General features: G+C 46.3%; 6 non-coding genes across 6 annotated transcripts; all 6 read left to right on the top strand.

Annotated features, from left to right (window-relative positions):
- Positions 1-9646: 9646 nt before the first annotated feature.
- On the top strand, positions 9647-9837 carry LOC141212980 (U2 spliceosomal RNA). The gene has a single exon (XR_012282561.1). It is a non-coding gene; the product is annotated as a U2 spliceosomal RNA (small nuclear RNA).
- A 1115-nt stretch (positions 9838-10952) lies between these two features.
- On the top strand, positions 10953-11143 carry LOC141212979 (U2 spliceosomal RNA). The gene has a single exon (XR_012282560.1). It is a non-coding gene; the product is annotated as a U2 spliceosomal RNA (small nuclear RNA).
- A 1112-nt stretch (positions 11144-12255) lies between these two features.
- Positions 12256-12446, top strand: LOC141212978 (U2 spliceosomal RNA). The gene has a single exon (XR_012282559.1). It is a non-coding gene; the product is annotated as a U2 spliceosomal RNA (small nuclear RNA).
- A 1115-nt stretch (positions 12447-13561) lies between these two features.
- On the top strand, positions 13562-13752 carry LOC141212976 (U2 spliceosomal RNA). Its single transcript, XR_012282557.1, has one exon. It is a non-coding gene; the product is annotated as a U2 spliceosomal RNA (small nuclear RNA).
- A 1115-nt stretch (positions 13753-14867) lies between these two features.
- Positions 14868-15058, top strand: LOC141212975 (U2 spliceosomal RNA). The gene has a single exon (XR_012282556.1). It is a non-coding gene; the product is annotated as a U2 spliceosomal RNA (small nuclear RNA).
- A 6174-nt stretch (positions 15059-21232) lies between these two features.
- On the top strand, positions 21233-21422 carry LOC141213163 (U2 spliceosomal RNA). The gene has a single exon (XR_012282732.1). It is a non-coding gene; the product is annotated as a U2 spliceosomal RNA (small nuclear RNA).
- The last annotated feature ends 5650 nt before the right edge of the window (positions 21423-27072 follow it).

Genomic DNA, 27072 nt, shown 5'->3' with positions numbered 1-27072 from the left:
AGGAGGTGGAGGAAGATGCTAGTGACGACGAGGTCAGGTTGCGCCTTCCTGGACAGAGACGTAGTACTGGAAGCACGTCAACAACTGCATCCTCAAACACAACTCTGCCTCTCACCACAAGTCGTGGTGGCTCTTCAGGTCGCATGGGTGCTAAGCCTTGCATAGCCTGGGCATTTTTTCAGATCGATAAAGATGACCCAACTCGTGTTATCTGTAACATTTGTCAGCAAAAGCTAAGTAGAGGCCAAAAAATACATAGTTTGAGTACTTCATGCATGAACCGGCACATGGACATGAAGCATAAGTTGCAGTGGGAAGCTCAGTGTGCTACAATGCGGCCTAGCCGGCCGGGCCAACCACCGTCTGCCATATCTTGTGCATCCGCGGCCTCTTCATCCTCTGTGACTGGGGGGACAGCAGTCACACCTGTTTTGGGGCGCAGACCTGCCACCTCTTTACCCGCAACAGCCAGCGTGATTGGCAGGTCATCATTTTCTTTGGAGGTGGTAACACCAGCTGGTCTTGAGCGCTGTCCGACATCGATAGCACCACCTTTGGATCAAGGCAACCTAACATGTCCGCCTGCATCTTCCTCACAGACCGGCAGTTTGCCGGGGACACCCTTATCAACCCCGTCTAAGCACAATAGCCAGCCTTCGGTCCCTCAGATGTGGACAAGTAAAAGACCATTTCCTCCTAGCCATGAGAAAGCTAAGAGGTTGAATTTCACCATCTGCAAGCTCTTGGCTACAGAAATGCTGCCTTTCCGCCTGGTGGACACAGAGGATTTTCGAGACCTTATGTCCGTCGCAGTGCCCCAGTACCAGATGCCCAGTCGGCACTACTTCTCAAAGAAAGGTGTGCCTGCGCTCCACCAGCATGTCGCACACAACATCACCGCTTCTTTGAGAAACTCTGTGTGTGACAGGGTGCATTTCACCACAGACACTTGGACGAGTAGGCATGGACAGGGGCGTTACATGTCGCTGACTGGGCACTGGGTAACTATGGTGATAGCAGGACAAGGGGCTGCTGTCCAAGTCTTGCCGTCCCCACGAGTTGTGCGTCAATCCTCTTTATGTCAAAGTTCCTCCACTGCTTCTGCCTCCTCAACCTCCTCTCGGTCTTCCACCTGCACCCAAAGCCTGTCTGGTCATGCCACAAGCTTTCTAACTGCGCAGAAGGGATCCTGCACACCTCCTTACTATGCTGGCAGTAGGGCTCAACGTTTTTACATTGAAATGTCTGGGAAATGTGAGTCACACAGCTGAGGAGTTGTGGTCAGCTCTGGAGAACCAATTTCATGAATGGTTGTCTCCACTGGACCTGAAACCAGGGAAGGCCATGTGCGACAATGCTGCAAACCTGGGTGCGGCCCTTCGCCGGGGCAATGTCACACACGTGCCTTGTATGGCTCACGTGTTGAACCTGGTTGTCCAGCAATTTTTAGCCCACTATCCCAGACTAGATGGCCTTCTGCAGAGGGCACGGTCGCTGTGTGCTCACTTCCGCCGTTCACATCCCGCAGCTCAGCGACTTACATCTCTACAGAAGTCGTTGGGCCTGCCACTTCACCGGCTAAAATGCGATGTGCCTACCCGGTGGAATTCAACTCTGCACATGTTGCAGCGACTGTGGCAGCACCGACAAGCCCTGGTGCAATACGTTCTGACGTATAGCCTGGGCCAACGAGATTCAGAGGTGGGGCAAATCACGCTGGAGGAGTGGTCTCAGATCAGGGACCTATGCACCCTTCTGCACAGTTTTGAAATGGCGACGAAGATGTTTAGTGCTGACGATGCCATTATCAGCATGACTATTCCGGTGATTTACATGCTGGAGCACATGTTAAACAGAATTCGGAGTCAGGTGGTGGCACAAGAGGAGGTGGAGGAAGTAGAGGAGGAGGAGTTGTATGCGGAAGGGCTAACATCTGCAAGGTCCAGACGGTCGGCAGCACCAAGGCGGCAGGCATGTGAGGGTGGGGGAGATGATTTTACCAGGGCGCATGGTAGCAGCCAAACTAGTGAGGAAGGTGCAGGAGCCCAGGAAGAAGTGGAGGACGAACTGATGGAAGACTCATCAGATGAGGGAGACCTTGATCACATTTCTGTTGTGCGAGGTTGGGGGGAGAGGACAGAGGAAGGAAGCATGATTGTTACCTCGCCACCAACACAACAGGGACTTGGTGCTCCTGGATGCGCAACACACATGAGTGCCTTCTTGCTGCACTACCTGCAACATGACCCTCGAATTGTGAGAATTAGAAATAATCCTGACTACTGGGTTGCCACACTGTTAGATCCCCGGTACAAAAGTAAATTTGCAGAAATTATTCCTGCCATAGAAAGGGATGCACGCATGCAGGAGTATCAGCAGAGACTGTTGCAGAATCTTACATGTGCTTTTCCACAAAATACCAGTGGTGCACGTAGTGAATCTCACAGTTCCAACTTGCCAACCGTGGGACCGTCAAGTGTTCAGCACTCAAACCGTAACAGAACCACAGTATCTGCTGGTAACATCAATTTTGCGGAATCATTTCACCACTTTTTTAGCCCATCCTTTGCAAGGCCACAGGAGACAAGAAGTCTGACACATAGTCAACGCCTAGAGACGATGGTACAGGAGTATCTCCAAGTAAACATTGAAGCCACGACTGTGTCACTGGACCCTTGCTCTTTTTGGGCTTCCAATCTGGATAAATGGCCGGAGCTAGCCACTTACGCCTTGGAGATCTTGTCATGCCCCGCAGCCAGCGTTCTGTCTGAACGTGTGTTCAGCGCTGCTGGTGGTGTGCTGACAGATAAGCGCACGCGGCTCTCCACTGATAATGTAGACAGACTCACGTTCATAAAGATGAACAAATCATGGATCCGAAACGACTTTTCTACCCCTGTGTCATCCTGGGGAGAGTAAAAGCTTGATGATTGGTTAAAATCACCCTACCAACCGTTTTAAGCTTTCAAATTACTAATCATGTTTATCTGTATCTTGACTGGAAAATAATTTGGGCTTTGTAGCAGTGTGCAGCACTGATCCTATTAGGCCATCTATAATAAGCTTCACCAGATTTAAAATTAAAAATAATTTTTAGCTGCATCTAGCCCGGAAAATAATTTTGGGGCTCCGAGATGCGCAAGACACATAAGTGCCTTCTTGCTGCACTACCTGCAGCATGACCCTCATATTGTCAGAATTCGAAGTAATCATGACTACTGGGTTGCCACACTCTTAGATCCCCCAAACTTTTCGATCAACCTTTTCATTTTAATAAAGACCAAAAAAATGGTCATTTTTGAAATTATAAGCATTAGCAGGTTGTTAGAAACTGAAATCAAACAGTTTTCAACTCAAAACTTTATTCTAGGTGATGTTACATTTTCACATAGGACCCCTTGTTCGAAAGGAGCTTCTGAACTCTCTCGTCCATTGAATTTGTCAGGTTTTGGATGGTTTCTGCTTCAATTGTTTTGCATGAGGACAGAATACCCTCCCAGAGCTGTTGCTTAGATGTGAACTGCCTCCCGCCATCATAGACACTCCTTTTAATGATGCTCCAAAGGTTCTGAATGGGGTAGAGGTCAGGGGAGCATGGGGGTCACACCATAAGTTTGTCCCCTTTTATGCCCATATCAGCCAGAGATGCAGATGTTTTATGTGCAGCATGAGATGGTGCATTATCATGCAGAAAAATGATCTTGCTGTGAAATACACGGTTCTTCTTCTTGAACCATGGCAGGAAGTGCTGTTTGAGAAAATCCACATACATTATGGAGTTCATCTTTAGCGCCTTCAGGGATCCTAAAGGGGCCGACAATCTCTCTCCCCATGATTCCAGCCCAAAACATTACTCCACCTCCTCCTTGTTGGCGCTGTAGCCGTGTTTGCGTGGGGTGTCCATCAACCAGCCATCCTCCACTCCATTCATCTGGACCATCGAGCGCTGCACGGCACTCATCCGTGAACAAAACAGTTTTGAAATCAGTCTTCATGTAATGTTTGGCCCACTGGAGCCGTTTCTGCTTGTGTGAAGTGGATAGAGGAGGTCGACAGGATGGCGTATGCACAGCTGCAAACCTCTGAAGGACCCTGCATCTTGTTGTTCGGGGGACGTTGGAGGCACAAGCAGCTTCAAAAACTTGTCTGCTGCTATGACAAGGCTTTTTTGCCGCTGCTCTTTCAACCTGACGTAATTGCCTGTAGGAAAGAGTCCTCAATTTGCCCTTATCAGCACGCACACGTGTGTACTGTGAATCAGCTACATACTTCTTGATTGCCAAGACACTTCATCCTGATCATCGCACAATGTTGATTGTAGTCATGCCTTGACCTAAACACTCCACAATTTGTTGCTTCTCAGCAGCCGACACATCCTTTTTCTTTCCCATTTTGGCAGAAAATGTAGGCTGCTTAATAATGTGAGAGAGCCTTCTTAAGTAGTCTTGCCTTTCATTGGACACACCTGCCAAACTAATTAGCACAGGTGTCTGCAATTGCTTACAGTGATATAAAGAGCCCTGACACACATCACCATCAATGAGTTTAACTGACAAACAAACAAATTCTTCCCTTATCGCTCCTAAACACTTTTTGCATAATAATTTGGAACGCGGTGTACATGTGCTTTTCCACAAAACACCAGTGGTTCACGTAGTGAATCTTACAGTTCTAACTTGCCAACCGTGGTCTGTATGGAATTGTTCAATAAAGGGCCCAAAATTAAGATAACATAGATGGGAGAGGTCTCTATGAATAGGAATTCCTAAGTATTTGATACCCTGTGAGGGCCAGGCAAAGGGAAAGTTGGACTGGATGGAATCCTATATGGATTTAGGGAGGGAGACATCGAGGGCCTCAGACTTCGCTGCATTGATTTTAAAATTTTACCATGTAACAAAGTGATCTATTTCAGCCATAACAGCAGGGATGGATATATGTGATTGAGTGATATATACTAGGACATCATCAGCAAATAGAGAGCACTTGTACTCGGTGCCTCCCACCTCAATCCACCTAATATTGGGGTTATGGCGAATTGATGAGAGCAGGTGCTCCGTCACTAGGATGTATAAGAGAGGGGACAGAGGACATCCCTGCCTTGTCCCATTGGTGATTGTGAAAGGTGATGAAAATGTTCTGACGCACCCCCTGGGCCTTGGGACACCCGGAGCCGGACCCTTTTTGGTGGATGCTGGTGGTTGTAGTCTTCGTGGCGGCGACCCAGTTCCGTGGCTCAGGGCGGTCAAACCAGTGGCGGAACTATTTATGTGGTTTTGATGTTTAAATGTCCGACTACGCCACCCGTGGATTGCGGTCAGAGTGAACCGCCGCTACAGGGCAGACCGCTAAGGCTGGTGTTGTGGGTGCAGCAGAGCGTAGCATAACTCCCCACGGTAGGAGTATAGCCTCAGGGCAGTGTATGCGGAGGATGGGGGTGATGGTGCAGGGCAGCAGCAGTAACGACACGGAGTCAGTGATGCAGTTCAGGGCCTTTACTCACAGTTCTTATTATCCAGACCACGTCTGCAGGTAACGGCTGCCCACGTCGTACTGTGCTCACCAGGTGAGGGGCTCAGACAACTCCCAGATAACTTTGGAGCGCTTCACAGGACCCCCTTTGTGTGTCCTTTGTCTGGCCTTTCTTACCAACACTTCTGTCCGGCTGCCTCGGGCCTCCTCTTGGTAAACTTGGCGCCAGTTTCCCTGACCCTATGTGGTGCCTTCCTAGCGGGTGGAGCAAGGGGCTGCGCCACATAAAATGTCAGAGCCTCCGGTTTCTAGCTGAGGGTCTTTCCTGCCTCCACTAGTTCGGGGACCGGTCTCCCCCTTTGGCCTGACCCCTCCACGCAGGTGGATTCGGGCGTGCGGTGGCGACTCGCCCGTCCGCACCCCTGGGATCCCTTCATTCCTCGTTCCTGGAGCCTTCTCCGCTCCTCTTCCTTCCTTCTCCCTCTTGCAGGCCTGGGCCTCTGTTACTAGGCCCGCCTCCGGAGCAGAGCTCATGCAGAGCCCCTGCTCCCTGCCACTTCTGCTCAGACTTCTCTGCACTGAACTAAGATGGTGCCCACCTTTTATACTCCCTTCTCAATGCACCCAGGAACTGCTTCCTCCCTGCTCCTGCACTGCAGGGTTCCCCTTCCTCAGTGTTCCCTCCCCCCACTCCAGCCAGGGACAGGGACTGTCGTGCCCATCTCAGGGGCATATTGGTCGCCCTGCCCCACGGCAATGTGGTGTAATGCATGCAGGTGTCGGGTCCTGATCCACACTCCATCCTTATCTGAGAGTGAGATATCACACCTCTGGGTGAGGTGCAATACGTCTGTAGCAACCGAGCCCTCGGTGCTACAGTTCCATTTATCTTCAGCCTAGGTGACGTATTGTGATACAGGGCCGTGATTTTGGCTATAAAAGGGTCCCCTAGACCCCTACCCCAAGCTTTTTAAGAGAATCATATATGGCGTGCCAGGAGACTCTATGGAATGCTTTCTCAGCATCCAACGAGAGTATCTACTTACAAATTTTTAACTGCATCTAGCCCAGGAAATACTTTGTGCCTAGTAGCAGTGTCTGCTAGTCAGCGGATTATCCCGGCTGTTAAGCAAGCTACACCACCTGTAGTTTGGACACTTAATTTTTTCAAAGGAAATGCTTTGGGACCACGGGATACTCAGTGAAGAGCATCAGGAGGCACCCCAAGGCATAGGGGCTGGGACTGGCACTAGGATGCCTTGCGGTGGACAGCCGAGCTCGATCCTTATAAAAGCTTTTTAACTGCAGCAGCTTTAGTGGACGCTACTGGAGCTGGAATTACGCGGCTGCTGGCATGAGACTTGCCCTCCAATAGATCCTTGTAAATGGATTTAAAGTGTATTCATTCAAATTAGAGGGACAATTTAAATTAAAAAGCTTAGAGCTGCCTCCACCACAGGGGGGCTCTCTCGACCCACCAGCGGACAGGCACCAGTATTGGGAGAGGGGGGCTGGCCGTCAGGGTTCACCGCGGCTCTGGCACAAACCCGGCGACACGGAGGTGGCACGGGCAGGAGCGGACTGGCCGTCTCGGCTTCTCACTTTTTGGATTTTAGAAGGGCATGACATGCCTATATCTGTGTCTCCCCCTCCTTTTACTCCTCCACCTCTTTTCTTTTCGCATGACTATATGTACTTGTCACTTTTCCATGTGTTAGTTGTGTCTTCTGAGCAGTTTGTCAGCTTTTGGACACCTTTGAAGGTGTTTTCTATGTGTTTCTATGTGTTTTTGTTTGCCTGCCATTGGTTTTAACGGTGTTCGAAGGTGTTCGACGAACAGTTCGACGAACAGTTCGGCGAACACACGGGTGTTCGACGAACCGAACCGAACTCGAACACTACGGGGGTGGCTCAACACTAGTCACAACAGAAGGTGACCTGGCTGATAGTCGCTGCCCCATACGTAGCACTGTGCCTGAGGTAATGGAGGATGATGGAGAAGTAGTTCTCATGGCCTCGCAGGCTAATGAGACGGTGTTATTCCCCGGGGAGACGGCCTATATAGCCGCTGTTACCTGCAGTCAGAGTGCCCAGAATGCAAGTAACGCCCTGCCTTCTGGACCCTTCTCGAGCAGAGGAATAACAGGATCATGTATGGACCCAGGGCCGGTCCCAGAGGGTCCCAGTGAGGATGTGGCCTTAACCTCATTTCTGGTTTCCTCCAGCCAGGAGTTTCAGGCAGCTCTGCACTCAGATGCTAGCCTGGAGACGTTAAGGAGCCTCGCTGAGGAACCCACCTCCGAGTCGGATAAGGAGAGGGTATTCTGGGACCAAGGGAGGTTGTACCGGTAGACAGTTCCCTGTACACCCCAACAGGAGTGGCTGAGGGAAAGACACCTGGTCGTCCCCTACCAATTCAGGGATGAGTTGTTGCGGATCGCCCATGAAATTCTACTCGCTGGACACTTGGGGGTCAGCAAAACCAAGGCCCGGCTGTCTCATCACTTTTATTGGCCCAAAATGAGGACAGATGTGGTGAACTACTGTCGCTCCTGTACCACATGTCAAAGAGTGGGAAAGTCAGGGCCGGCCCCCAAAGCCCCCCTGATCTCCTTGCCAGTGATAGAGGAGCCTTTCCAGAGGATTGCTGTGGACATTGTGGGACCACTGGCCATACCCAGCAGCTCTGGAAAATGTTTCATCCTTACCGTGGTAGACTATGCTACCCGGTATCCGGAGGCAGTAGCCCTGTCCTCAATTAGGGTGGATAAGGTGGCGGATGCCCTTTTGGCCATCTTTTCGCGAGTAGGATTTCCCAGGGAGATGCTTACAAACCAGGGGACCCAGTTCATGTCACACTTAATGGAGGCCCTATGTAAGAAAATGCAGGAGCAGCATTTGGTATCGAGCGCGTATCACCCACAGACCAATGGTTTGTGTGAGCGATTCAACGGTACCCTCAAACAGATGTTAAAAATGCTGGTTGAAACCCAGGGTCGCGACTGGGAGTGTTACCTCCCACACCTGCTATTTGCTTACAGAGAGGTTCCACAGGCCCTTCTTTAATGCAGTTTCTAAAATCAGAAAGAATTGAATTCAATGTTTTTTGTTCATTTTGCTTGTTTGTCGGATTTTGGGATGGACTCTTTGGCTTTGCTTTTCTTCTCCTCATTGGATTTTTCATGTTCAAAGTTGCAGAAGCCAGATTACAAGCTCATTTTGGTTCAACTTCAGCAACTGTGCATTGCATTGCCATGTAATGTGATGCAATGCTATCTTTCTAGCTCTCCCTTTTTACTTCCTTTTGGATAAACAGACATATTAGGCAAGCATTTTGGAGCTTTCACCTAAATAACTACAGGTGGTGAGATAAGCTGCACAATATAATTGACCTTTCAGTATATTGTTGCACACACACCATCTATTTAGCAAATGCCCTTGTTATCAACAGCAGCCTTTTAAACTCACCTGAGCTAACAGGTATGTGCGCTGGTTACTCTGCTGCGCTTAAAATTTCTTTTTTGGTTTGCTACAATGCCTTTTCTGAAACGTTGTCTCCCTCTGCTGGAACACTGACTTCTTTCATTTAATGCCTGCAGACTATAAAAGAGAACCCAACCCAAAAAGTTTGGTTGATTAGTCTGTGGCATTCTGTTAAACTGTTGCTTATGGCGGTCTCTGTGAGCTTCTCAGCGACATTCAGCCAGCCAGGTATCCTGCCTGCAGTAGATGGAATGTGGCAATGGAACGCTGGCTGCGCGTGTCATAATAGGCTCTGAGCCTTTATATACCTGTGCACAGCAGCAGCCACCTTCAGTCTGCTGCTGGACAGCCAGCAGCAGCAGCAGCAGGAGAGGTATGTAATCAGGAGCCCTCCTGCTAAGGGTAGACAGCTGCTCGTTCCACCCCACCCCCCGCCTTAATTGGTTCTCCTCCCTTCCAACGGTGTTGAGGCGGGTGGGAACAGCAGGGGGTGAAGGTGCTGTGTTTAAAGAGGTGGAGTTATGCAGATCTAAAACGCGTGGATGCAGCAGCAGCAAGCCGAAAAGTGCAGGCATGTAAGGGATCTAGAGGTTGACAACATGTCTTCTTAACGGGAGTCCAGGAGCTCATCTCCACAAATGGACTTTTCAGGATCCTTGGGTGGCTCCGTAGTTTGAAACCAATTCTGGTTATCGCTTCTCGGCCTTTTGGCTAAGATCAAGTGTAGTATCTGTTCTTATCAGTTTAATATCTGATACGTCCCCTATCTGGGGACCATATATTAAATGGATTTTTAGAACAGGGAGATGGAAAAAGAGCTTGCTCTGTCCACTCCACGCATTGACCTGGTATTGCAGTATCTCCAGGACCGGTGCACCCCTTCTTTAATGCAGTTTCTAAAATCAGAAAGAATTGAATTCAATGTTTTTTGTTCATTTTGCTTGTTTGTCGGATTTTGGGATGGACTCTTTGGCTTTGCTTTTCTTCTCCTCATTGGATTTTTCATGTTCAAAGTTGCAGAAGCCAGATTACAAGCTCATTTTGGTTCAACTTCAGCAACTGTGCATTGCATTGCCATGTAATGTGATGCAATGCTATCTTTCTAGCTCTCCCTTTTTACTTCCTTTTGGATAAACAGACATATTAGGCAAGCATTTTGGAGCTTTCACCTAAATAACTACAGGTGGTGAGATAAGCTGCACAATATAATTGACCTTTCAGTATATTGTTGCACACACACCATCTATTTAGCAAATGCCCTTGTTATCAACAGCAGCCTTTTAAACTCACCTGAGCTAACAGGTATGTGCGCTGGTTACTCTGCTGCGCTTAAAATTTCTTTTTTGGTTTGCTACAATGCCTTTTCTGAAACGTTGTCTCCCTCTGCTGGAACACTGACTTCTTTCATTTAATGCCTGCAGACTATAAAAGAGAACCCAACCCAAAAAGTTTGGTTGATTAGTCTGTGGCATTCTGTTAAACTGTTGCTTATGGCGGTCTCTGTAAGCTTCTCAGCGACATTCAGCCAGCCAGGTATCCTGCCTGCAGTAGATGGAATGTGGCAATGGAACGCTGGCTGCGCGTGTCATAATAGGCTCTGAGCCTTTATATACCTGTGCACAGCAGCAGCCACCTTCAGTCTGCTGCTGGACAGCCAGCAGCAGCAGCAGCAGGAGAGGTATGTAATCAGGAGCCCTCCTGCTAAGGGTAGACAGCTGCTCGTTCCACCCCACCCCCCGCCTTAATTGGTTCTCCTCCCTTCCAACGGTGTTGAGGCGGGTGGGAACAGCAGGGGGTGAAGGTGCTGTGTTTAAAGAGGTGGAGTTATGCAGATCTAAAACGCGTGGATTGCAGCAGCAGCAAGCCGAAAAGTGCAGGCATGTAAGGGATCTAGAGGTTGACAACATGTCTTCTTAACGGGAGTCCAGGAGCTCATCTCCACAAATGGACTTTTCAGGATCCTTGGGTGGCTCCGTAGTTTGAAACCAATTCTGGTTATCGCTTCTCGGCCTTTTGGCTAAGATCAAGTGTAGTATCTGTTCTTATCAGTTTAATATCTGATACGTCCCCTATCTGGGGACCATATATTAAATGGATTTTTAGAACAGGGAGATGGAAAAAGAGCTTGCTCTGTCCACTCCACGCATTGACCTGGTATTGCAGTATCTCCAGGACCGGTGCACCCCTTCTTTAATGCAGTTTCTAAAATCAGAAAGAATTGAATTCAATGTTTTTTGTTCATTTTGCTTGTTTGTCGGATTTTGGGATGGACTCTTTGGCTTTGCTTTTCTTCTCCTCATTGGATTTTTCATGTTCAAAGTTGCAGAAGCCAGATTACAAGCTCATTTTGGTTCAACTTCAGCAACTGTGCATTGCATTGCCATGTAATGTGATGCAATGCTATCTTTCTAGCTCTCCCTTTTTACTTCCTTTTGGATAAACAGACATATTAGGCAAGCATTTTGGAGCTTTCACCTAAATAACTACAGGTGGTGAGATAAGCTGCACAATATAATTGACCTTTCAGTATATTGTTGCACACACACCATCTATTTAGCAAATGCCCTTGTTATCAACAGCAGCCTTTTAAACTCACCTGAGCTAACAGGTATGTGCGCTGGTTACTCTGCTGCGCTTAAAATTTCTTTTTTGGTTTGCTACAATGCCTTTTCTGAAACGTTGTCTCCCTCTGCTGGAACACTGACTTCTTTCATTTAATGCCTGCAGACTATAAAAGAGAACCCAACCCAAAAAGTTTGGTTGATTAGTCTATGGCATTCTGTTAAACTGTTGCTTATGGCGGTCTCTGTAAGCTTCTCAGCGACATTCAGCCAGCCAGGTATCCTGCCTGCAGTAGATGGAATGTGGCAATGGAACGCTGGCTGCGCGTGTCATAATAGACTCTGAGCCTTTATATACCTGTGCACAGCAGCAGCCACCTTCAGTCTGCTGCTGGACAGCTAGCAGCAGCAGCAGGAGAGGTATGTAATCAGGAGCCCTCCTGCTAAGGGTAGACAGCTGCTCGTTCCACCCCACCCCCCGCCTTAATTGGTTCTCCTCCCTTCCAACGGTGTTGAGGCGGGTGGGAACAGCAGGGGGTGAAGGTGCTGTGTTTAAAGAGGTGGAGTTATGCAGATCTAAAACGCGTGGATTGCAGCAGCAGCAAGCCGAAAAGTGCAGGCATGTAAGGGATCTAGAGGTTGACAACATGTCTTCTTAACGGGAGTCCAGGAGCTCATCTCCACAAATGGACTTTTCAGGATCCTTGGGTGGCTCCGTAGTTTGAAACCAATTCTGGTTATCGCTTCTCGGCCTTTTGGCTAAGATCAAGTGTAGTATCTGTTCTTATCAGTTTAATATCTGATACGTCCCCTATCTGGGGACCATATATTAAATGGATTTTTAGAACAGGGAGATGGAAAAAGAGCTTGCTCTGTCCACTCCACGCATTGACCTGGTATTGCAGTATCTCCAGGACCGGTGCACCCCTTCTTTAATGCAGTTTCTAAAATCAGAAAGAATTGAATTCAATGTTTTTTGTTCATTTTGCTTGTTTGTCGGATTTTGGGATGGACTCTTTGGCTTTGCTTTTCTTCTCCTCATTGGATTTTTCATGTTCAAAGTTGCAGAAGCCAGATTACAAGCTCATTTTGGTTCAACTTCAGCAACTGTGCATTGCATTGCCATGTAATGTGATGCAATGCTATCTTTCTAGCTCTCCCTTTTTACTTCCTTTTGGATAAACAGACATATTAGGCAAGCATTTTGGAGCTTTCACCTAAATAACTACAGGTGGTGAGATAAGCTGCACAATATAATTGACCTTTCAGTATATTGTTGCACACACACCATCTATTTAGCAAATGCCCTTGTTATCAACAGCAGCCTTTTAAACTCACCTGAGCTAACAGGTATGTGCGCTGGTTACTCTGCTGCGCTTAAAATTTCTTTTTTGGTTTGCTACAATGCCTTTTCTGAAACGTTGTCTCCCTCTGCTGGAACACTGACTTCTTTCATTTAATGCCTGCAGACTATAAAAGAGAACCCAACCCAAAAAGTTTGGTTGATTAGTCTGTGGCATTCTGTTAAACTGTTGCTTATGGCGGTCTCTGTGAGCTTCTCAGCGACATTCAGCCAGCCAGGTATCCTGCCTGCAGTAGATGGAATGTGGCAATGGAACGCTGGCTGCGCGTGTCATAATAGGCTCTGAGCCTTTATATACCTGTGCACAGCAGCAGCCACCTTCAGTCTGCTGCTGGACAGCCAGCAGCAGCAGCAGCAGGAGAGGTATGTAATCAGGAGCCCTCCTGCTAAGGGTAGACAGCTGCTCGTTCCACCCCACCCCCCGCCTTAATTGGTTCTCCTCCCTTCCAACGGTGTTGAGGCGGGTGGGAACAGCAGGGGGTGAAGGTGCTGTGTTTAAAGAGGTGGAGTTATGCAGATCTAAAACGCGTGGATTGCAGCAGCAGCAAGCCGAAAAGTGCAGGCATGTAAGGGATCTAGAGGTTGACAACATGTCTTCTTAACGGGAGTCCAGGAGCTCATCTCCACAAATGGACTTTTCAGGATCCTTGGGTGGCTCCGTAGTTTGAAACCAATTCTGGTTATCGCTTCTCGGCCTTTTGGCTAAGATCAAGTGTAGTATCTGTTCTTATCAGTTTAATATCTGATACGTCCCCTATCTGGGGACCATATATTAAATGGATTTTTAGAACAGGGAGATGGAAAAAGAGCTTGCTCTGTCCACTCCACGCATTGACCTGGTATTGCAGTATCTCCAGGACCGGTGCACCCCTTCTTTAATGCAGTTTCTAAAATCAGAAAGAATTGAATTCAATGTTTTTTGTTCATTTTGCTTGTTTGTCGGATTTTGGGATGGACTCTTTGGCTTTGCTTTTCTTCTCCTCATTGGATTTTTCATGTTCAAAGTTGCAGAAGCCAGATTACAAGCTCATTTTGGTTCAACTTCAGCAACTGTGCATTGCATTGCCATGTAATGTGATGCAATGCTATCTTTCTAGCTCTCCCTTTTTACTTCCTTTTGGATAAACAGACATATTAGGCAAGCATTTTGGAGCTTTCACCTAAATAACTACAGGTGGTGAGATAAGCTGCACAATATAATTGACCTTTCAGTATATTGTTGCACACACACCATCTATTTAGCAAATGCCCTTGTTATCAACAGCAGCCTTTTAAACTCACCTGAGCTAACAGGTATGTGCGCTGGTTACTCTGCTGCGCTTAAAATTTCTTTTTTGGTTTGCTACAATGCCTTTTCTGAAACGTTGTCTCCCTCTGCTGGAACACTGACTTCTTTCATTTAATGCCTGCAGACTATAAAAGAGAACCCAACCCAAAAAGTTTGGTTGATTAGTCTGTGGCATTCTGTTAAACTGTTGCTTATGGCGGTCTCTGTGAGCTTCTCAGCGACATTCAGCCAGCCAGGTATCCTGCCTGCAGTAGATGGAATGTGGCAATGGAACGCTGGCTGCGCGTGTCATAATAGGCTCTGAGCCTTTATATACCTGTGCACAGCAGCAGCCACCTTCAGTCTGCTGCTGGACAGCCAGCAGCAGCAGCAGCAGGAGAGGTATGTAATCAGGAGCCCTCCTGCTAAGGGTAGACAGCTGCTCGTTCCACCCCACCCCCCGCCTTAATTGGTTCTCCTCCCTTCCAACGGTGTTGAGGCGGGTGGGAACAGCAGGGGGTGAAGGTGCTGTGTTTAAAGAGGTGGAGTTATGCAGATCTAAAACGCGTGGATTGCAGCAGCAGCAAGCCGAAAAGTGCAGGCATGTAAGGGATCTAGAGGTTGACAACATGTCTTCTTAACGGGAGTCCAGGAGCTCATCTCCACAAATGGACTTTTCAGGATCCTTGGGTGGCTCCGTAGTTTGAAACCAATTCTGGTTATCGCTTCTCGGCCTTTTGGCTAAGATCAAGTGTAGTATCTGTTCTTATCAGTTTAATATCTGATACGTCCCCTATCTGGGGACCATATATTAAATGGATTTTTAGAACAGGGAGATGGAAAAAGAGCTTGCTCTGTCCACTCCACGCATTGACCTGGTATTGCAGTATCTCCAGGACCGGTGCACCCCTTCTTTAATGCAGTTTCTAAAATCAGAAAGAATTGAATTCAATGTTTTTTGTTCATTTTGCTTGTTTGTCGGATTTTGGGATGGACTCTTTGGCTTTGCTTTTCTTCTCCTCATTGGATTTTTCATGTTCAAAGTTGCAGAAGCCAGATTACAAGCTCATTTTGGTTCAACTTCAGCAACTGTGCATTGCATTGCCATGTAATGTGATGCAATGCTATCTTTCTAGCTCTCCCTTTTTACTTCCTTTTGGATAAACAGACATATTAGGCAAGCATTTTGGAGCTTTCACCTAAATAACTACAGGTGGTGAGATAAGCTGCACAATATAATTGACCTTTCAGTATATTGTTGCACACACACCATCTATTTAGCAAATGCCCTTGTTATCAACAGCAGCCTTTTAAACTCACCTGAGCTAACAGGTATGTGCGCTGGTTACTCTGCTGCGCTTAAAATTTCTTTTTTGGTTTGCTACAATGCCTTTTCTGAAACGTTGTCTCCCTCTGCTGGAACACTGACTTCTTTCATTTAATGCCTGCAGACTATAAAAGAGAACCCAACCCAAAAAGTTTGGTTGATTAGTCTGTGGCATTCTGTTAAACTGTTGCTTATGGCGGTCTCTGTGAGCTTCTCAGCGACATTCAGCCAGCCAGGTATCCTGCCTGCAGTAGATGGAATGTGGCAATGGAACGCTGGCTGCGCGTGTCATAATAGGCTCTGAGCCTTTATATACCTGTGCACAGCAGCAGCCACCTTCAGTCTGCTGCTGGACAGCCAGCAGCAGCAGCAGCAGGAGAGGTATGTAATCAGGAGCCCTCCTGCTAAGGGTAGACAGCTGCTCGTTCCACCCCACCCCCCGCCTTAATTGGTTCTCCTCCCTTCCAACGGTGTTGAGGCGGGTGGGAACAGCAGGGGGTGAAGGTGCTGTGTTTAAAGAGGTGGAGTTATGCAGATCTAAAACGCGTGGATTGCAGCAGCAACAAGCCGAAAAGTGCAGGCATGTAAGGGATCTAGAGGTTGACAACATGTCTTCTTAACGGGAGTCCAGGAGCTCATCTCCACAAATGGACTTTTCAGGATCCTTGGGTGGCTCCGTAGTTTGAAACCAATTCTGGTTATCGCTTCTCGGCCTTTTGGCACGATCTATCAGGTTTACCTTTTGGTCTTGCCTGTGAGGTGCTCTTGGTACCCTTTCTCTCGGCCTGGGGGGATCGTTCCTTTTCGGAGGGACTTAACCCCCCTGCTGCTATTGGGAGGAAGGATTAGTCCGGGAGCAACGGGAAGGGATCCCATGAAGGCTTGCGCCTTTCAGAGAGAAGAGTCGGTACGTTCCTGAGTGAAGGATGCCGGCAACGCTCACATATTCATCGGGTGATGCCCGGATGCGGAACACCGTGAGGATTGAAGTTGGAGCAGGATCGAGGACGGAGAAGAATTTGGATTACATCTGCCATAGGATTCTGCTTGGAGTTCTGGAGTTTCGGCGGGAAGACATATTCTGCTTCCAGGACAATGAGTACAAGGGGACTTACACCATCACCTTCAAGAGCCAGGGATGCTGTCACCAACTCGTACAAAAGGTAAATGAGAAAAACTACTTGGATGAATTGGATGGACTAACCTTTTGTCTCTTGTATGCCTATGACGAGATCCCTATCGTGGTGCATTTCCCGAACCCCTTTGTGGAAGCTGCAGACATCTCGACCTACCTTATCCGTTATTGTAACGATCTGAGATACCTGGGCACTGTGAAGAACGCGGTAGGCTTCTGGTGCGGCAAGAGGAGGTACATGGCCCGTCTAAAGAGGGACCCAAGCGGAGTGGGAGGAATGCTACACCCTCCCTCAACATTTGTGATTGGTAAGAGCAGAGGCTACTTATTTTACCCTGGAATGCCGGTATATTGCAGGAACTGTGGACAAATGGGTCATACCCAAACGTCCTGCACGGGCAGGAAAGTAGACCGCTGCAATAATTGCAGCTGTTACGGACATTTAATGAAGGACTGTCCCGCTGGGAGGAAATGCAATCTTTGTGGTGAGGCGGGGCACATGTTCCGAGGATGCCCCAACAGGACGAGGACCAGGACCTACGCAGAAGCTGCATCTTCTGCAACTGAGCCGATGCGCCCGCCGGTCTTCACTGGCGGGCCGGCGTCGGAGGGCGGTTCGAAGGGCGAGAAGGCTGGGATGGAGCAGGGAGCCGGAGGCCCCTCTGGGGCGGCCCCTGCATCGAAGTCCCTTAACGATGGGCGTTCCTCGCATGGACCGGAGCGGAGGGGTCCTCCTTCTGGGAGGGTATCCTCCGTGTCGATGGTTCCCGATACCGATCCTGTTGGGCTGGAGGGTGGTGCCCCTGTGCGGTTGGCTACAGGGGACCACGCAGCGATGGCCTCAGGATCTTCCAGGGCGATTAGCCAGCCAGATGAGGGGGCTTTGCTTCTAGGTGGCGAACATCAGGGAATCGGTGTTGGTGATCTTATCCTGATGGACCAGTCTCTCCCCCTGGAGGAGGTGGAGGAAGAGGAGGACTGCACCAGTGACCTAGTGGAGTCTGCCCCGAAAAAGAGACGGAATGTCGAAGCCCCAGCGTCTCCTGGAATGTGGCTGGGAACCGTGACCTACGAGGGGGCAACCGCCGGCTCACAGAATATCGAGTCGTTTGGGTCCTCTAGCCCGGATGTCCTGGAGCAATTTGACATACAGGGCTTTGAGTCAGGTGTCCTCATGGAAGATCCACCACCCTGACCTATGAATGCCGACATTAAGACTTGTCTCACTGAATGTGAGGTCATTAAAGAGCCCAGTTCGTAGGGCTGCTCTATTCAAGTATTTAGAAACCGCTGACTTTGACATTTGTTTATTACAGGAATGCGGGATACAACATGCACTAAATTATAATGACATCAAGACAGATTGGAGACTGGGGCCCTCCATCTGGTCTGGCTCCAATGACAACAAGTCAGCGGGGGTGGGCTTCCTCTGTCGTGGGAGAAATATTACTGTAAATGCTGTCACAGAAATAGTACCAGGCAGAGTGGTTTTAGTGCATTTTAAATTTAATGGTTTTACCCTACGTGTAATGAATATTTATGCTCCCCCTGATAAGCAAGAGAGAATTAATTTATTTGAGATATTGCCATTGTACTGTACTGGGTCATCTCCCCTGATCGTAGGGGGTGATTTTAATTGTCTTTGTGCTAGTGAACAACGAGCGGGGGGTGACCCTTTACGCAAATTGGATAAGTCATGTCATCTATTGAAAGATTTTATAACTGATTTTAAATTATGCGATGCGTGGAGGTCACTCCTGCCGACGGACCCTGGTTATACGTGGTCCGGAAGAGGGGTGTCCTCCAGGATCGATTTTATTTTCCTATCAGATGATTTTAACCCTGTAAAATGTGTTTTAACATCAAATATATTTTCTGACCATAAGGGCTTGGAGGTGCACCTAGAATACCGGGATGAACAGAGGGTCAACAGGGGCCTCTGGCGTCTAAGTACTTACCTGCTGGAGGACCCTCTGATTCGACAAGACTTTGGTAAAGCCTATCAAGCCTGGCGGCGACAAAAACCTTCTGATGCCCCTATGGTAACCTGGTGGGAAAATTTGAAAAAAAAAGTCAGAATGTTTTTTATAAAAGCAGGGAGACGTAAAGCTAGAGAGAAAAAAAGATGTTTTAGTGATCTTAACACCAAGCTACAAACACTTTTTAAATTCAAAGAGCTAGGGGTGGAGGTGGGAGATGATATTGCTAGCCTAAAAACTGAAATCCAGAACTGCATAGACACAAAGGGGAAAGAGATTATTTTTAACTCTAGAGTGCAGCACTTGGAGGAGGGGGAGAAGTGCTCTCGCTTCTTCTTCAAAAAAGTCATGGATAAAAGAGAAGTGATCACAAATCTAGAGGGTGAAACATCTATGCAGGGAATGTTGAATGCTACTTTTAACTTTTATAAGCATCTTTTTAGTAAAAAGTGTATAGATGAGTCCTTTTTATCTGATGCTCTTAATGATCTCGATTTTAAGTTAAATTTTACAGACCAGGAGTTTTTAGAACGCGATATTGTTTTAGAGGAATTATTTTATGTTTTTAAAAGTTTCTCTAAGGGCAAAGCACCTGGGTGTGATGGACTACCTGTAGAGTTTTATCTTACTTTTTGGGACATTTTAAAAGAGGACCTTTTTATGCTTTTTAAAGAAGTTTTTATTTGTGAACAGTTGCCTTTTTCGTGGAGGAGAGGAGTGGTGTCTTTGATATATAAAAAAGGTGATCGCAGTGCTCTAGCGAATTGGAGACCCATAACTCTCCTAAACGTTGATTACAAGGTACTTGCTAAGGTGGTTGCAAACCGGCTCAGGAATGTCATTGCCAAACTAATCCAGCCTGAGCAGGTTTGTAGTGTACCAGGCAGAAGTATTTCAGAGGTTTTAAACGTATTAAGGGATGTAATTTGGTATTCCAGAGACCGGGGTCAAAATGTAGCTCTTTTAGCCCTAGATTTTGAAAAAGCTTTCGATAGAGTCTCTCATAGATTTCTTTTTAGAGTTTTAAAAAGAATGGGTATCCCTAATATGCTTTTAAATTGTATTAAGATTTTATATAAAAATTGTTTTAGTCAAATTTCTCTTAATGGCTTTTTAACAGATGGAGTTCCCCTTGAGTCCGGAGTGAAGCAGGGATGCCCCTTGTCGCCCATCCTGTTCATCTGCGCCATGGAGCCCCTGCTGAGCTCAATAAGGAAAGACAAAGTGATTAGAGGGGTTCCTGTTCCTGGCGGAGGTGGCAGTGATGTGAGAGTCTTTGGCTACATGGATGACGTGACGGTTGTGTGCGTGGACCCTGCTTCCCTCCGGAGGGCGGTGTTGCGCATTGAATTTTTTTCCCAGGCATCCGGGTTTAAACTTAATTTAAATAAATCTGAATGTCTGACTTTGGGATCCTGGGACACCGCCCAACTCCCGCAGCTCACTATAAAACGAGACAATGTAAAAATTCTTGGAGTTGTTTTTAACGAGGAGAATGTGGGAACTCAAAGCTGGGAGAATGTCATAGAAAAAATGTCAAAGAAAATATCATTTTGGGGTTTGAGGTCCCTAACAATGGAGGGGAAAATTTTAATTATAAAATCAGTGTTGTTACCCCTCATACTGTATATAGCTATGGTGTACCCCCCCTCTGATGTTTTAATTAAAAAAATGACTAGGATGATCTTTATGTTTTTATGGAACTCCAAAATGGAAAAATTAAGGCGAGAAATAATGAGGAAGAATAAAATGAACGGCGGAAGGGATGTCCCCGACTTACATATTTATTTGTATTTAAATTATTTCTGCTTTTGTTTCAAACATTTTAATGGTAATAGTGCGCTAAGTTATTTTTTAAAATATACCTGTGGGATGATTTTTAAAAGATGGTTTAAGTTGTCGTTGAATTCCCCTGTTTTACTATGCCCCCCCAAACACCAAGCAATCTTAGAAAAGACTGTTCGATTTTATAGCCTTGGTGATTTTAATATGGACATTTTTAAAGACCGCAAGAAGCTTTTATCTTTTCTGAGGAGGAATGAAGATGTGACCCCCATAGTAAATTTCTCAGAAGAGAGATCGAAGCAAGTTTGGAAGAATGTCTTCGGGAAATTCTTAGCAAATGGACATAAGGACATCGCATGGATGGTGGTCCACCAGTGCCTCCCCACCAGAGAGTTTCAACACAGGAGAGGCCTGGTGGCCAGAGCCAAATGCCCCAGAGACTCATGTGTTAATGACGAAACCACCTTGCACCTTATGTGGAATTGCCCATTTGCACAGGAACTTTGGCACAAAGTTGGGATTCTTTTAAAATGGACTTGCGGTTTAAGAGATTTTAACCATGAATATGTTTTATATGGCCTTTTTAAATGTCCGACCCCTCAACAGTATTGTATATGTTGGTGTATGATTAACTGTTTTAAAGACGCCCTTTGGAAGGCACGCAATATTTTACTTTTTAAACGTGATTCTATTTCTGTGAAGGATTGTCTTAAAATTGCTTTTAGCCAGATGTATATTTATTACTTGAGGGATGTCAAATGTATTGGGAGGAGGGATGCTAATCGTATATGGGGTTTTTATGGGTGGAATTCTGTGTTTTAATAATGTACTGTTTGTGTTGTTGTTTTTGATTGTAAACCATCTTTTACGCGCTTAATAAAATATGTTGAAACCTGATCTGTTCTTATCAGTTTAATATCTGATACGTCCCCTATCTGGGGACCATATATTAAATGGATTTTTAGAACAGGGAGATGGAAAAAGAGCTTGCTCTGTCCACTCCACGCATTGACCTGGTATTGCAGTATCTCCAGGACCGGTGCACCCCTTCTTTAATGCAGTTTCTAAAATCAGAAAGAATTGAATTCAATGTTTTTTGTTCATTTTGCTTGTTTGTCGGATTTTGGGATGGACTCTTTGGCTTTGCTTTTCTTCTCCTCATTGGCTTTTTCATGTTCAAAGTTGCAGAAGCCAGATTACAAGCTCATTTTGGTTCAACTTCAGCAACTGTGCATTGCATTGCCATGTAATGTGATGCAATGCTATCTTTCTAGCTCTCCCTTTTTACTTCCTTTTGGATAAACAGACATATTAGGCAAGCATTTTGGAGCTTTCACCTAAATAACTACAGGTGGTGAGATAAGCTGCACAATATAATTGACCTTTCAGTATATTGTTGCACACACACCATCTATTTAGCAAAAGCCCTTGTTATCAACAGCAGCCTTTTAAACTCACCTGAGCTAACAGGTATGTGCGCTGGTTACTCTGCTGCGCTTAAAATTTCTTTTTTGGTTTGCTACAATGCCTTTTCTGAAACGTTGTCTCCCTCTGCTGGAACACTGACTTCTTTCATTTAATGCCTGCAGACTATAAAAGAGAACCCAACCCAAAAAGTTTGGTTGATTAGTCTGTGGCATTCTGTTAAACTGTTGCTTATGGCGGTCTCTGTGAGCTTCTCAGCGACATTCAGCCAGCCAGGTATCCTGCCTGCAGTAGATGGAATGTGGCAATGGAACGCTGGCTGCGCGTGTCATAATAGGCTCTGAGCCTTTATATACCTGTGCACAGCAGCAGCCACCTTCAGTCTGCTGCTGGACAGCCAGCAGCAGCAGCAGCAGGAGAGGTATGTAATCAGGAGCCCTCCTGCTAAGGGTAGACAGCTGCTCGTTCCACCCCACCCCCCGCCTTAATTGGTTCTCCTCCCTTCCAACGGTGTTGAGGCGGGTGGGAACAGCAGGGGGTGAAGGTGCTGTGTTTAAAGAGGTGGAGTTATGCAGATCTAAAACGCGTGGATTGCAGCAGCAGCAAGCCGAAAAGTGCAGGCATGTAAGGGATCTAGAGGTTGACAACATGTCTTCTTAACGGGAGTCCAGGAGCTCATCTCCACAAATGGACTTTTCAGGATCCTTGGGTGGCTCCGTAGTTTGAAACCAATTCTGGTTATCGCTTCTCGGCCTTTTGGCTCAGACCTAGTGTTTGGACAAGAGGTTCCTTGTGTACTAGCCCTCGGCCTTCCAGCATCGCCACTTCGGTGGCTTAAGCTGGATGCTGCTATAGGGGGAGAGTGAGGAGGAAACGAGAAGGCGATTCCTGAAGCGACCATGGGTGTCAAGCTTCGCTTTGCTGGGACCGGGGATCCCCGGGTCAAGAATGCTTTCCGTATCGAGGTCTCTGAGGAGAAGAAGGACCATTTCTCGTTGTCATACCTGGTCAACGCCATTTTCTATGAAATCCTGAAGATCCAGAAGTCGGAGATCATCTGTTTGCAGGAGTTCAGAAGGGAGCATAGGTACGTCTTGGTGCTTTCTTCTATGGCGGCTTGCCAAAACCTTTTCAAAACTCTTCAAGTCCTTTCAGAGCACCCTCAGCTGGATGGACTTATCTTCACTGTACTCTACTCTAAGGGGGATATCCCGGTGGTAGTATTCATGCACAACCCCTTTATCTCCCGGGATGATATCACTGCATTCCTGAGAAGACACTGCATTTTTGTGCAATTCTCCCATAAAATCTTAAATGGAGAAGGGCTGTGGACTGGGAAGTATAAATACTTTGTGAGGTTTGGGATAGACCCTCATGGTCCTGGAGGTATTCACTATCCTCCCCTGAACTTTACAATTGGAAGAGACTCTGGATATCTGTTTTTTCCCGAGGCGCCATTGTTCTGCAGGAGATGCAACATGTTCGGGCATATCCAGGATTTCTGCAAACAATTGCCAAACTGTAGAAAGTGCAACAAGTACGGTCATCTGGCGAAGGATTGTTCCAACCCGGTGGTATGTGATGCCTGCGGGGAGGAAGGACATGTGATTCGGGATTGTAAGGCTAAAGTCAAGCCTAGGTCCTTCTCCGAAGTGACCAAAGGTAAGCCTACTGTCCCTGCTGTTACCCCACAGGTGACTACTGCAGAGATCAATGAGGAGACGGAGCCCCCTGAGGTTGAAGATCTGGTGGGTGAGGCCCAGACCCTGTTGGACCCTCCAGCCCCTGCTGGGCCAAGTATGGAGATCTCCGAGTTGGATGTGGACCTCCCTCATCAGTCCGAAATATGTGGTGAGGGTGACATGGATGTGTCTCTTGCTCGAACCCCTGCATTGTCCTGGGGTGCTACAGACGAAGAGGTGGCCAGGGATGGTGGCCAAGGAGACTTTACTTCTGGGAGGTCTTTTGATGATGATGATACTCCTGAACTGGCCAATAAAAAAACCCAGACGAGAGTACTCACCTGCCAGCGGAGGGTGCGACAGTCCTGCAAGTGACCGCATTTACCCGCAGGATGTCTTCTCCCCTGATGCTCCTTACCTTGGCATCCCTGAGAGCATCAACACCTTTGGGGTGCTTTCCCAGTCTGATGATAATGGATGAGTATGGTGTGATCAACATTGAGTCATGTATTTCTTTTCTTTAATTAATGTCTTGCCAATCTGGTTGGGATGTAGTGTCCCTAAATGTAAGGCAGATCAGATCTAAAATCAGAAGAACAACTGTTCTGGACTACCTGAAACATTTAGGTGCTGATGTTTTTTGCCTTCAGGAGTGTGGGATTCAGGATGCTCCTTGTGACAAAGACTGGCCTTACGGACAGCATATCTGGTCAGGGTCTAATCATAATAAAAATGATGGGGTGGGGATATTAGTTGGGAATAAAGAAATCTCTATTGATAGTTATATTGTGGTGGAGGTGGGCCGATGTTTAATTGCATTTTTGAGTTATAGAGGGTGGCGGGTCAGAATTATTAATTTATATTGCCCTACAGGGAAGGAAGAGCGGCTTGCTCTTCTTGAAAAATTAAGTTTTTTTCTTCCAGGGAAATCTCCCACTTTTTTTGTTGGGGACGTTAATTGTGTCACAGAAGGAAAGTGTGACATAACAGGAAAGAAATTGTCCCATTTAATTTGTGATTTTTCCTTTTTAGATGCAGCAGTTGTTGTTCTTGGCATGCCACCACCGCCGACATACCATGCTGACCGTGGTGAGATTCATTCCAGAATTGATTTAATGTTATTTTCTAAAAATATGGTATGTTTGGATTTTTCTCAACAAAAGGTACCTTTTTCGGACCATGAATGTTTGAGAGGCGTGTTTTGTGCGAATGGTGACCAAGTGTATGGCGGTGGGGTATGGAAGTTGAATGCAAGGCTGTTAGAGGATGATGAGGTGATGAATGAGTTTAATGTAAAGTATGAAAGATGGAGAATGCGTAAGAAGGATTTTGTGTGTGTTCTTGACTGGTGGGACTGGGTGAAAGTGCAATTTAAAACTTTCTTCAAAAAGTGGGGCTATAGAAAAGCTGCCAGATATAGGAATAGGTTTAATGACCTTAATAGATGGATTGACTGGTTGAGAAAGTGTGTTGCAAGTGGTTTGGAGATGTCTGATCAACTTACTGAGGCTAAGAATGAATTGAAGCATGTGTTGGATGAGAAAGGAAAGGAAATTATATATCGTACTAAAATTGAGCACCTGGAGAAAAATGAGAAGTGTACGAGGTTCTTTTTTAAAAAAATGAATGGTAGGAAGACTGATATGAATGAAGTTGTGAATGAAAGTGGAACCAACTGTATGGGTGAGGATGTGCTGAAAGAAGTGAATAGGTTTTATAGCAAGTTGTATGATGAGAAATGGATTGACTCTGGGCTTGTGTCATATGTTCTGAATGGTGTGGAGAAAAAACTTGATTCTGAGGAGCGTGATCTGTTGTGTGAGGATGTAGTTCTGGATGAAGTGAAGAATGTGGTGTGGAGTGCTAAAAAGAGTAAGACTCCTGGAAAAGATGGTATACCTGTAGAGTTGTATGTGAAAGCATGGGAAGTTTTGGGAACAGATTTGACTGAGGTATGTAAGTATATGTGGGTGAATGGTAGGTTGTGTGAATCAATGAAAGAAGGAGTGGTTGTGCTTGTGTATAAAAAGGGTGAGAGGAAACGTTTGGAAAACTGGAGACCAATAACACTGCTGAATTCGGATTATAAGGTCTACAGTAAGTTACTGGCAAATCGTATGCGTGAAGTGATTGGTAGTGTTGTGGAGGAGGACCAAGTATGTGCAGTGCCTGGAAGAAGTATGAGTGATAACTTGTTATTGTTGAGAGATATGATTGGGGATTGCAAGGATAGAAAGCAGAAATGTATGACTTTAGCTATTGATTTTGAGAAGGCGTTTGACAGGGTTTCGCATGTGTTTTTGTTTAAAGTACTGGAAAGAATGGGGTTTCCTAGAGAATTTGTGAATTGTGTAAAATCATTGTATGATTGTGTGTCAAGTGAATTCTTGGTTAATGGGTGGCTGTGTGACAAAGTGAAGATTAGGTCAGGAGTAAGGCAGGGGTGTCCTATGTCCCCCGTCTTATTTGTATGTGTAATAGAACCATTGTTATGTTTGATTAGACGGGATAAAATGATGAGAGGTTTGTTGGTGCCTGGTAGTGGTGGTAAGCATGTGAAAGTGTTAGGTTATATGGATGATGTTGTGGTTGTGAGTGAAAGTATGGCTTCTTTGAGTAGAATTAAATTGCTTTTGGATTTTTTTGTTGGTGCGTCTGGTTTTAGGGTAAATTGGAATAAATGTAGTTTTAAATGTTTTGGAGATAGTAGTATTCGTATGGATGGTGTAAAGTGTGAAGTGGGTGCAATCAAGATTTTGGGCGTATTATTTAATGATGACTTAAAAGGGAATGAAAGTTGGGAAGAGTGTGGTATGCGGGTTGAACGTAAATTGAATTTTTGGCGAATGAGAGAATTGACTCTGCGTGGTAAGGTATTAATTATCAAAGCAGTGATTCTCCCTATCCTGCTTTATGTGGCGACTGTTTTTCCTTCTCCTTACAGGAAAATTAAGAGAATAGAGAAGTTGGTATTCACATTCCTGTGGTGTAGTAAGATGGAGAAGTTGAAGCGGGAGAGCCTTTTTAAGGCTTGTCAGCATGGTGGGCTGGCCTTTCCCAATATTGAAGTTTTTTTAGGTCTTAATTATATTAAGACTGTGGTTATTTTGCTGGGTAAAGGCAATAAAGGTGCTTTTATGGCTAATTATTCTGCTGGATGGATGTTGTATGGGTTATGCTGGAGGAAGAGAGATGCGAGTGTGCCTGTGGCCTTTAAGTGTCCTGTTTGGTATGAGGTGATTGAGAAATTTGTGAGAAAGCATGATTTGTTGAGTGTGGGAATGAATGATTTTAGAATGACCAAGAATGTGGTGAAAAGAATGAGTGCAAATGAGGTAGAGTGTAATATTGTTGGGCTGAGAGGGAATGAGGTTTCAGATGCATGGAAGAAGTTAGATACGTTTGGGATGTCAAACAAACAGAAGGATGTGGTGTGGATGACTTTACATAATATTTTACCTGTGAGAGAAGTGCAGAAGAAAAGAGAGTTGATAAGAACAGATGTGTGTCCGAGAGTGGGATGTGGTGGTTGTGAGACTGTGAGGCATGTTATGTGGGATTGTGAGTACGCGTACAGTGTGTGGAAGTGTGTA

This window comes from Phyllobates terribilis, unplaced genomic scaffold (genome assembly GCF_046119375.1).
Source record: "Phyllobates terribilis strain yellow unplaced genomic scaffold, ASM4611937v1 Scaffold_187__1_contigs__length_3656778, whole genome shotgun sequence".
In the NCBI taxonomy this organism is placed as follows: domain Eukaryota; kingdom Metazoa; phylum Chordata; class Amphibia; order Anura; family Dendrobatidae; genus Phyllobates; species Phyllobates terribilis.
This window is presented reverse-complemented; position numbering and strand designations above follow the sequence as displayed.